General features: G+C 25.0%; 1 long non-coding RNA gene across 1 annotated transcript in view; it reads left to right on the top strand.

The window, feature by feature from the left end:
• Positions 1 to 10,469, top strand: part of LOC126278643 (uncharacterized) — a 132,226-nt gene that overhangs the window by 87,919 nt on the left and 33,838 nt on the right. The gene's annotated exons all lie outside the window — the stretch shown is intronic.

Here is a 10,469-nt window from a genome sequence, read left to right as displayed (position 1 = left end):
TCTTGGGACTTTATCTTTATAGATCACGAATTTTCTGTGTATGATATAATTAGAGCTGAGAATCTAATACGTATATAGTAGTAGAGTGTAATTCTAGTTAATACAACTATAATAGTTATAATAGTTGTTATATTGTTTTCTATTAATGATTGTATTACAATTCATTTTGGTAAGAATCCAAGGAATGGTGGTAGTCCACCTAAAGATAATAAAGATAAGAATATTATGAATTAAATTTCGGTTTTTATATTTCTGGCTGAATAAATTTGATTTATGAAAAATAAATTTATTTGCTTAAATAATAAAACTATAATTAATCTTAATAGTGAGTAAATAATGAAGTATAGTTCTCAGATGTTTTCTCTGACTGTTAATGATCTAATTATTCAACCTAGATGTCTGATTGATGAATATGCTAAAAGTTGTCGTAAGGATGTTTGATTTAAACCTCCTATTGCCCCAATAATAATTCTTAAGATAATAATTGTTCAAATAAAAGTTCTTAATTGAATACAATAAGATAAGACCATTATTGGGGCGATTTTTTGTCATGTTATTAATGTTAAACAATTATTTCATCTTGATGCTCCTATAACTTCTGGAAATCAGAAATGGAAAGGTGCAGCTCCAATCTTTAATAATAGTCTAGATCTAATTATTATTGATGGGATAAATTCTGTTTCCCATCCCATGGGATATTTTATTTGAATCAGCAAAATTGAAAATAATAATATTGTCGATGCTATTGCTTGGACAATAAAATATTTAATGGATGATTCATTTATTATTATATTTTTATTTCTTGTTAGGAGCGGAATAAATGAAAGTAAGTTGATCTCAAGTCCTATTCAAACCCCAAATCAGGAATTTGATGAAATGGACAGGATCGTTCCTATCATTAATGTTGATAGGAAGAGAAGTTTTGTAGAGTTGTTGGTCATTAAAAAGGAGAGGATTGATACCTCTATAAATGGGGTATGAACCCATTAGCTTGTTTAGCTTACCATTTTACATTAAGGTGTATGATGCACGTTAGTTTTTGATACTAAAGGAGGTAGTTTAATTCTATCTTATGTAATTTTAATGAAGGTAATTTTATTTACTTTATTTACCCTATCAAGGTAACCCTTTAATCAGGCACTTCATTTATTTAATATATAAATCGAAAGTTTTTTTTTTTAAATTCTTTTATGTATTATTTTGTTTAATTAGGATTAATTTATCCTGCTCATTTTATTTTTATATATATATATATATATATATAATAAATAATTTATATTAATATATTACATTTAATTGAAATTAAAGTATTATAAGTTCATCTTACCATTATCAATTGATTATTTTAATGTAATTATTTACCTAGGATTATAGCTACTTATGTTTTTAGCTTAAAATAGGTTATTATAATATAATATATATAATAATATGTAATTTAATATTTAATATTATTATAATTGGATATAATAAATAAAGTTATTAATTTAAATATAAAATATTATAATTAATATAAATAATTATATTAATTATAATAATATAATTATGTAAATTATCTATAATTAGATTATTTAACTAATATATATGAAAGTTAACTTAATATAAAAAAAGAATTCATATTAATAACATATTATATTAAATTACATAATTGTATAAAATATATTTATTATATTATTTAATCTTTCTTTATTTATTAGTGAAAAGAAAGATTAAATAAGAAAGAATATAATACATTTATTGCTATACATGTTCCATATTAATCTTTAATTATATATAATAGAGAAGTTGTTGTGGTCATATATAGGGGCGTTTCTTTTTTTTTGTTAATGTTTGTGGTTTTTTTCTTTTTTTTCTTTAAATATTTGAATCTTTTATTTTTTCCTGAATTAATAGATTTAAAATATTCTTATTTTTTATTTTTAAAAGTTTTATTCTTGCTTGTTTATTCACTTTTTCTTTGTATTATATGTAAGTTTTGTTAGACTAAATGTTCTTTTTGCAGTAATTTGATTTAATTATCAAGTGATTTTGGATTTAGCAATTGATTTAGTATCGGCATAATTCGTGCCAGCATCCGCGGTTATACGATTGATAAAAGTGAATATTATTGGTTAAAACAGTTGTTTATATTATTAGGGTTGAAATATAAATTTGTAAGGTGAAATGTTAAAATTTATTTGTGGCCCTTTTTATGAATCTGTGAAATTTAAATAATAAACTAGGATTAGATACCCTATTATTTAAAATGTTAATTATATTTACCAGGGTACTATTAGTTAAGGTCTTTAAACCCAAAGAATTTGGCGGTATCTCATTCCATTCAGAGGAACCTACCCCATGATTGATAATACACGATTTACTCTACTTAATTTATTTGTTTGTATATCTCCATTATCAGAGAATCTTTTTAGAGTTATAATTCTCAAGATTTATAATTATAAAATATTTCAGGTCAAGGTGCAGCTTATAGTTAAGAGGAGGTGGGTTACAATAGATTTTTGTTTATAACGAATTTGATAGTGAAATACTGTTAATGAAGGTGGATTTGATAGTAATTTAATTTATTTAATTTAACTGATATTGGCTCTGAGATGTGTACACATCGCCCGTCGCTCTCATTATTGATTATTCTATTTTATTTTAAAGTCGCTTCAATTTAGATGAGATAAGTCGTAACATAGTAGATGTACTGGAAAGTGTATCTAGGAAGAGTTTCAAGATATAACTTATTAGTAAAGTGTTTCATTTACACTGAAAATTTTTCTGTGCAAATCAGGATATCTTGATTATTTATTTTATTATATTTATTTTTTGTTTATTTAATTATTTAATATAAATAATTTTATTGTATTTTTGTCTTAGTATATTTTATAGAATTGATTTTTTAAATTATAGTTTATTGGTAATGTAAGTGTTTTATGAAATATTATTTTAAATTTTTTTAAGTAGATTTTATTTATTGTACCTTTTGTATCAGGGTTTATCAAAATTTTAGTATTTATTTTACTTGCCTCGATTTGGGTTGATTTATAAATAATTTATAGTTAATGTATCATAATTATTATTAAATTATTTATAGAAATGAGATGTTAATCGTTTCCCAAGATATCTAGTTTCTTAAGAAAAAATTTAATTTTTTAAAGTTATTTGTTTTTATTTAATTTTTTAAGTAAAAATATTAACTTATTTATTCTTTAAGGGATAAGCTTTGAAGTTAATAACCTATAATTTATTTTATAAAAATATAATAGTAAGCTTTAAACCAGCTATCTTTAAGATTACGTTTTAGTTCATTATTTTTTATTTTGATTTTATAAATATTTTAGGTTTTTTATTAAGATTATTAATTTAATTTTAAAATTTTTGTAATAATGATAGAATTAGTATATTTATTTGTATGAAATTTTTACCTTGTGAACTTATTATAAGGAACTAGGCAAAATTGATTTCCGCCTGTTTATCAAAAACATGTCCTCTTGTTTATATTTTGAGGTCTGGCCTGCTCACTGAGCGTATTTTTAAAGAGGCACGGTATTTTGACCGTGCAAAGGTAGCATAATCATTAGTCTCTTAATTAGTGGCTGGAATGAATGGCTTGACGAGAAATCAACTGTCTCTTAATAAATTTTTGAATTTAACTTTTGAGTCAAAAGGCTTAAATTCTTCTTTAGGACGAGAAGACCCTATAGAGCTTGACATTTTACTTTTATATAGTTTTTTGTTTGTCTTTCTATATTTAATGATGATGTTTTGTTGGGGTGACATGAAGAATAGATAAACTCTTCATTATTATATCATTTATTTATGTTTGTTATTTTGATCCATAATTTATGATCATAAGATTAAGTTACCTTAGGGATAACAGCGTAATTGTTTTTGAGAGCTCATATCGACAAAGCAGATTGCGACCTCGATGTTGGATTAAGAAAAATTTTGGGTGCAGGAGCCCAATGATTAGGTCTGTTCGACCTTTAAATTCTTACATGATCTGAGTTCAGACCGGCGTGAGCCAGGTCGGTTTCTATCCTAAGATTGTTAATCCATATTAGTACGAAAGGACCATATGGTTAAAATATTTCTTGTTATATTGATTAATATTAATTTATTTACTATTTTGACAGATTAATGTGTTGAATTTAGAATTCATTTATGTAGATTTTTTCTACAAATAGTATTGATACTTTATGATTTATTTATATTTATTTTGAATTTTCTTTTATTGGTTATTTGTGTTTTAATTAGTGTTGCCTTTTTAACTTTATTAGAGCGTAAGGTTTTAGGTTATATTCAGATTCGAAAGGGTCCAAATAAGGTAGGTTTTGTTGGAATTCCTCAGCCATTTAGAGATGCTATTAAGTTAATTTGTAAGGAGCAGCCAATTCCTATTATATCTAATTACCTACTTTATTATTTTTCCCCTGTTTTTAATTTAATGATTTCTTTAGCCGTTTGAGTAATTTTTCCTTATTTAACTTATATGTGTTCTTTTTCTTATGGATTTTTATTTTTTTTATGTTGTACTAGATTAGGTGTTTCTACTGTTATAATTGCTGGTTGATCTTCTAATTCAAATTATTCATTATTAGGTTCTCTTCGTTCTGTTGCTCAAACAAATTCTTATGAAGTTAGTTTAGCTTTAATTTTATTGTCTTTAATTATTTTAATTGGTAGTTTTAATTTGTTTGATTTTATAAACTATCAGCTTTATTGTTGATTTATTATTATTTCTTTTCCTTTAGCTTTAGCTTGTTTTGCTTCTTGCTTAGCTGAAACTAATCGTACTCCTTTTGATTTTGCTGAAGGGGAATCTGAGTTAGTTTCAGGATTTAATATTGAGTATGGTGCGGGTGGTTTTACTTTAATTTTTTTAGCTGAATATACTAGAATTGTCTTCATAAGAATGTTATTGGCTTTAATTTTTTTGGGCGGTGATTTTTATTCTTTTATATTTTTTATTAAGCTTGCTATTATATCTTTTGGTTTTATTTGGGTTCGTGGAACATTACCACGGTTCCGTTATGATAAATTAATGTACTTAGCTTGAAAAAGTTTTTTACCTTTATCTTTGAATTTTTTTATTTTCTTTGTTGGTTTAAAGATTTTATTTATCTCATTTGTTTAGTGAAATTTTTTGAGAAAAGTTAATAGAAGAGTTAAATTTCTAATTTTATGTTTTCAAAACATATGCTTTTCCTAAGCTAATTAACTTTATTCCTTAATTAATTTATCTCATGCGTTTGCGACATGGACATTAATTAAGAAATATGTGAAGTAAATAATTGTTAAGATTTGACCTGTTATAATATAAGGTTCTTCAACAGGTCGTTTACCAATTCACGTTAGTAAGCATACAACAACTACTATAATTCAGAATAAAATTTGATTAATAGGGTAAAATTGAATGCCTCGGAATGGTGTTTTATTATAAAATGGTAAAATTATTAAGATTCTAATTGATAAAAATAATGCAATAACACCTCCTAACTTATTAGGGATAGATCGTAGAATTGCATATGCAAATAGGAAATATCATTCTGGTTGAATGTGAACTGGTGTTACTAATGGGTTGGCAGGTACAAAATTATCTGGATCTCCTAATAGGTAAGGATTAATTAAACATAGTATAATTAATAATGATGTTATTATTACAAATGTAATAGAATCCTTAAAGGTAAAGTATGGATGGAATGGAATTTTTTCAATATCTCCATTTAGTCCAAGAGGATTATTAGATCCTGTTTGGTGAAGAAAAAATAAATGAATTGCTGCTATAGCAGCAATAATAAATGGTAATACAAAATGGAATGTGAAGAATCGATTTAATGTTGCATTATCAACAGCGAATCCTCCTCATACTCATTGGACTAAATCTGTTCCTAAGTATGGGATTGCTGATAATAAATTAGTAATTACTGTTGTACCTCAAAAAGATATTTGGCCTCAGGGTAAGACATATCCTATAAATGCAGTTGCTATAACTAAAAATAAAATCACTGTACCAATTATTCAGGTATGTATATATATATAAGATCCATAGTAAATTCCCCGTCCTACATGTAAGTAAATACAAATAAAAAATATAGATGCTCCATTTGCGTGTAAGGTTCGGATAATTCAACCATTATTTACGTCTCGGCAGATGTGTACTACACTACTGAATGCTATTTCAATATTTGATGTATAATGTATAGCTAAAAAAAGTCCAGTTACGATTTGAATTACCAAACATAACCCTAATAGGGATCCAAAATTTCATCAAAATGAAATATTTGTTGGGGCAGGTAAGTCAATTATAGAGTTATTAATAATTTTAATTAAAGGATGTCTTAATCGTAAGGGTTTATTCATTAGTAATTATCTTATTTTACGAATAGGTCCCTGATTAATATTGGTGATTTTAACAACTGCTAGTAGTGCTAAAAATAAATAAATTATTATTATTATTGTAATAATGAATGTTGGTCTATTATATAATTTTTCTAAAGATATTGTTATTTCTTGATAATTGATTGAATTATCAATATTTATAGTTTCGGTGTTTTTGAAAAAGTCTATAAATATAGATATATCTAGAATAATTAATATTAATATGATAAATACTCACATTATTAATGTAATAATTATAGTGATTGATTTAGGCTGAAATATTTCGTTTGATGCAATTCTTGTAATGTAAATAAATAATACTAGTATACCACCAAGAAATGTTAAAAATAAAATATATGATAATCAATATCTTTCTATTATTGTTCCTGTTATTAATCCAACTAGGAAGGTTTGAAGGATAATAAAAAGCATTATTGATATTGGGTGTCTTAAATTAATAAAATTAATATTTATTACATTTGATAATGATATAATTATTATTTTGATCATTTCAGGGGTTAGTTTATTTAAAATACCGGTTTTGGGGACCGATGATGGAAGCTTTTCCACCTCTGAAGTTTTAAATGTGGGGGCTGGACTTATTTCCGGTTTACAAGACCGGCGTTTTTTTTAAACTATTAAAACTAATGTTTATATTCTCTATTTTTACTTCTTTATTGATTTATTTTGCTGGTGTTTATGTTTTTTCTTCTAAACGTAAACATTTATTAATGGTTCTTTTGAGATTAGAATATATTGTTCTTTCTTTATTTATGTTAGTTATTGTTTTTCTTATTGAGTTTGATTATGATTATTTTTTTCCTGTTATTTTTTTAGTTTTTTCGGTTTGTGAGGGTGCTTTAGGTCTTTCTATTTTAGTTTCAATAATTCGTTCTCATGGTAATGATTTTTTTAATTCTTTTGGTTTATCTTTATGTTAAAGTATTTATTCATAACTATTTTTTTGATCCCTCTTTGTTTATTAAATAATTGTTGATGGTTGGTTCATTCTTTAATGTTTCTGTCGGGTTTTGTTTTTATAATTTGTGTTTATTCATATGCTGATTTGAATATAATTAGATATTATTTTGGTATTGATTATTTTTCTTTTAGTTTAATTTTACTTAGTTTTTGGATTTGTTCTTTAATAATCACTGCTAGAGGTTCAGTTTATTTAAGTTCATATCATTCTAATTTTTTTGTTTTTATGGTTTTGATTTTAATAATTATGCTTTATTGTTCATTTGCTAGATTAAGTCTTCTTTCTTTTTATATTTTTTTTGAGGCTAGATTAGTTCCTACTTTACTTTTAATTTTGGGTTGGGGTTATCAACCTGAGCGTTTGCAGGCTGGTGTTTATTTAATTTTTTATACTTTGGTTGCTAGATTACCTTTATTATTAGTTTTATTTAAGGTTTATGATTTTTCTAATACTTTATATTTTCCTTTATTGGTTGATTTTGGTTCTTATTATTTTATGTTTTATGTATTTATAATTTTGGCTTTTTTAGTTAAGATACCTATGTTTTTGGTTCATTTATGACTTCCTAAGGCTCATGTAGAGGCCCCTATTTCAGGTAGAATAATTCTTGCTGGTGTTTTATTAAAGTTAGGTGGTTATGGTATTTTTCGTGTTATAAAGGTTATTTCTTATTTGGGTTTAAAGTTTAATTATTTTTGATTGTCTTTAGGTTTATCTGGGGGTGTTATTGTAAGATTTATTTGTTTTCGTCAGGTTGATTTAAAGTCTTTAATTGCATATTCTTCTGTTGCTCATATAAGAATGGTTATTGGTGGATTGATGACTATGAATTGATGAGGTTGTGTAGGTTCTCTTTCTCTAATGGTTGGTCATGGTTTATGTTCTTCTGGTTTATTTTGTTTATCTAATATTATTTATGAACGTTTAGGTAGACGAAGATTATTAATTAACAAGGGTATAATTAATTTGATGCCAAGAATGGCTTTATGATGATTTCTTTTAAGATCATCAAATATGGCTGCTCCTCCTTCTTTAAATTTGGTAGGTGAAATTAGATTATTAAATAGAATTATATCTTGATCTTCTTTTAGATTCTTTGCTTTGATTTTTTTATCTTTTTTTAGAGCTGTTTATACTTTGTATATATATTCTTATTCTCAGCATGGGAATTATTATTCTGCTGTTTATACTTGTTCTCTTGGTTATTTTCGTGAATATCATCTTTTACTTTTACATTGATTGCCTTTAAATATTCTCTGTTTAAAGGGTGAATATTTCTTTGTTTAGTTTGCTTAAGTACTTTAATTAAAAATATTGTTTTGTGGAATCAATGATATGAAGTTTTTCATCTTAGGCCGTGAATTTATTTTCTATTTGTTATTTGAGTTTTTTTTCTTTGTATATTTCGAGAACTATAATTTTTATTTTAGGTATTTATTATTTAATAATTGATTATAGAGTTTTTGTTGAGTGAGAGCTTTTCAATTTAAATGGTTCTATAGTTGTTATAACTTTAATTTTGGATTGAATATCTCTTATTTTTATATCTTTTGTTATATATATTTCTTCTTTGGTTATTTATTATAGAGAGGCTTATATATCTGGTGAAAAGAATATAAATCGTTTTATTATTATTGTTTTAATATTTATTCTTTCTATAGGTTTTTTAATTATTAGTTCTAATTTAATTAGAATTTTATTAGGTTGAGATGGTTTAGGTTTAGTTTCTTATTGTTTAGTTATTTATTATCAAAATGTAAAATCTTATAGTGCTGGTATATTAACTGCACTTTCTAATCGTATTGGTGATGTTGCTATTTTAATTTCTATTGCATGAATGTTAAATTTTGGTGGTTGAAATTATATTTATTATTATGAATTTATTTCTAATTCTTTTGAAATAAAGCTCATTACTATATTAATTGTTTTAGCAGCTATAACTAAGAGAGCTCAGATTCCTTTCTCTTCATGACTTCCTGCTGCTATAGCAGCTCCTACTCCTGTTTCTGCTTTAGTTCATTCTTCTACTCTTGTTACTGCTGGTGTTTATTTATTAATTCGTTTTAGACCAATATTGGATACTTATAATTGTGGTTGATTTTTACTTTTAATTGGTTGTATAACTATATTTATGGCTGGATTGGGCGCTAATTTTGAGTTTGATTTAAAGAAGATTATTGCTCTTTCTACTTTAAGACAACTTGGTTTAATAATAAGAATTTTGGCTATAGGTTATCCAAAGCTTGCATTTTTTCATTTATTGGCTCATGCTTTATTTAAGGCATTATTATTTATATGTGCAGGTTCAATAATTCATAATTTGAAGGATTCTCAGGATATTCGTTTTATAGGATCAATTTTTAATTTCATACCTTTAACTTCAGTTTGTGTTAATGTTTCTAGTTTATCTTTGTGTGGAATACCTTTTTTAGCGGGATTTTATTCAAAGGATTTAATTCTTGAGATGGTTTGTTTAAGATGAATTAATTGTTTAATTTTTTTTCTTTATTTTTTTCTACTGGTTTAACTGCTTCTTATTCTTTTCGTTTGTTTTATTATTCAATATCTGGTGATAATAATTTTTATTCTAGATTTTCTTTTGATGATAAGGGTTATTATATTTCATTTGGAATAATTGGTCTATTGTTTGTTGCTGTTTTTGGTGGTAGTCTTTTATCTTGATTAATTTTTCCTATTCCTCATGTGATTGCTTTACCTAATTATTTAAAGTTTTTAACTATTACAGTTGTTATTTTAGGTGCTTATTTAGGTTTTCTTATTTCTAATTTTGATTTTTCTCATAATTTATTTTCTTTAAGTATACTTTCTTTTGTTAGATTTGCTGGTTCTATATGATTTATACCTTTTCTTTCAACTAAGTTTATTAGATATATTCCTTTAAAAATAGGTTATTATTCATCTAAGTCATTTGATTATGGTTGAGGTGAATTACTTGGTGGTCAAGGTTTATATAGATTATTTATTTATTTAATTGGTTATATTCAAGGTTGATATGATTCTAATTTCAAGATTTATCTTTTAAATTTAATTTTTTGAATATTTATTTTGGTAATATTGTTTTTCGTTTACTTAAATAGCTTATAATTAGAGCGTGACACTGAAG

Source organism: Schistocerca gregaria, chromosome 6, assembly GCF_023897955.1.
Source record: "Schistocerca gregaria isolate iqSchGreg1 chromosome 6, iqSchGreg1.2, whole genome shotgun sequence".
Taxonomy (NCBI): Eukaryota; Metazoa; Arthropoda; class Insecta; order Orthoptera; family Acrididae; genus Schistocerca; species Schistocerca gregaria.
Note: the sequence above shows the minus strand (reverse complement) of the source record. Positions and strands in the feature narration are given on the sequence as shown.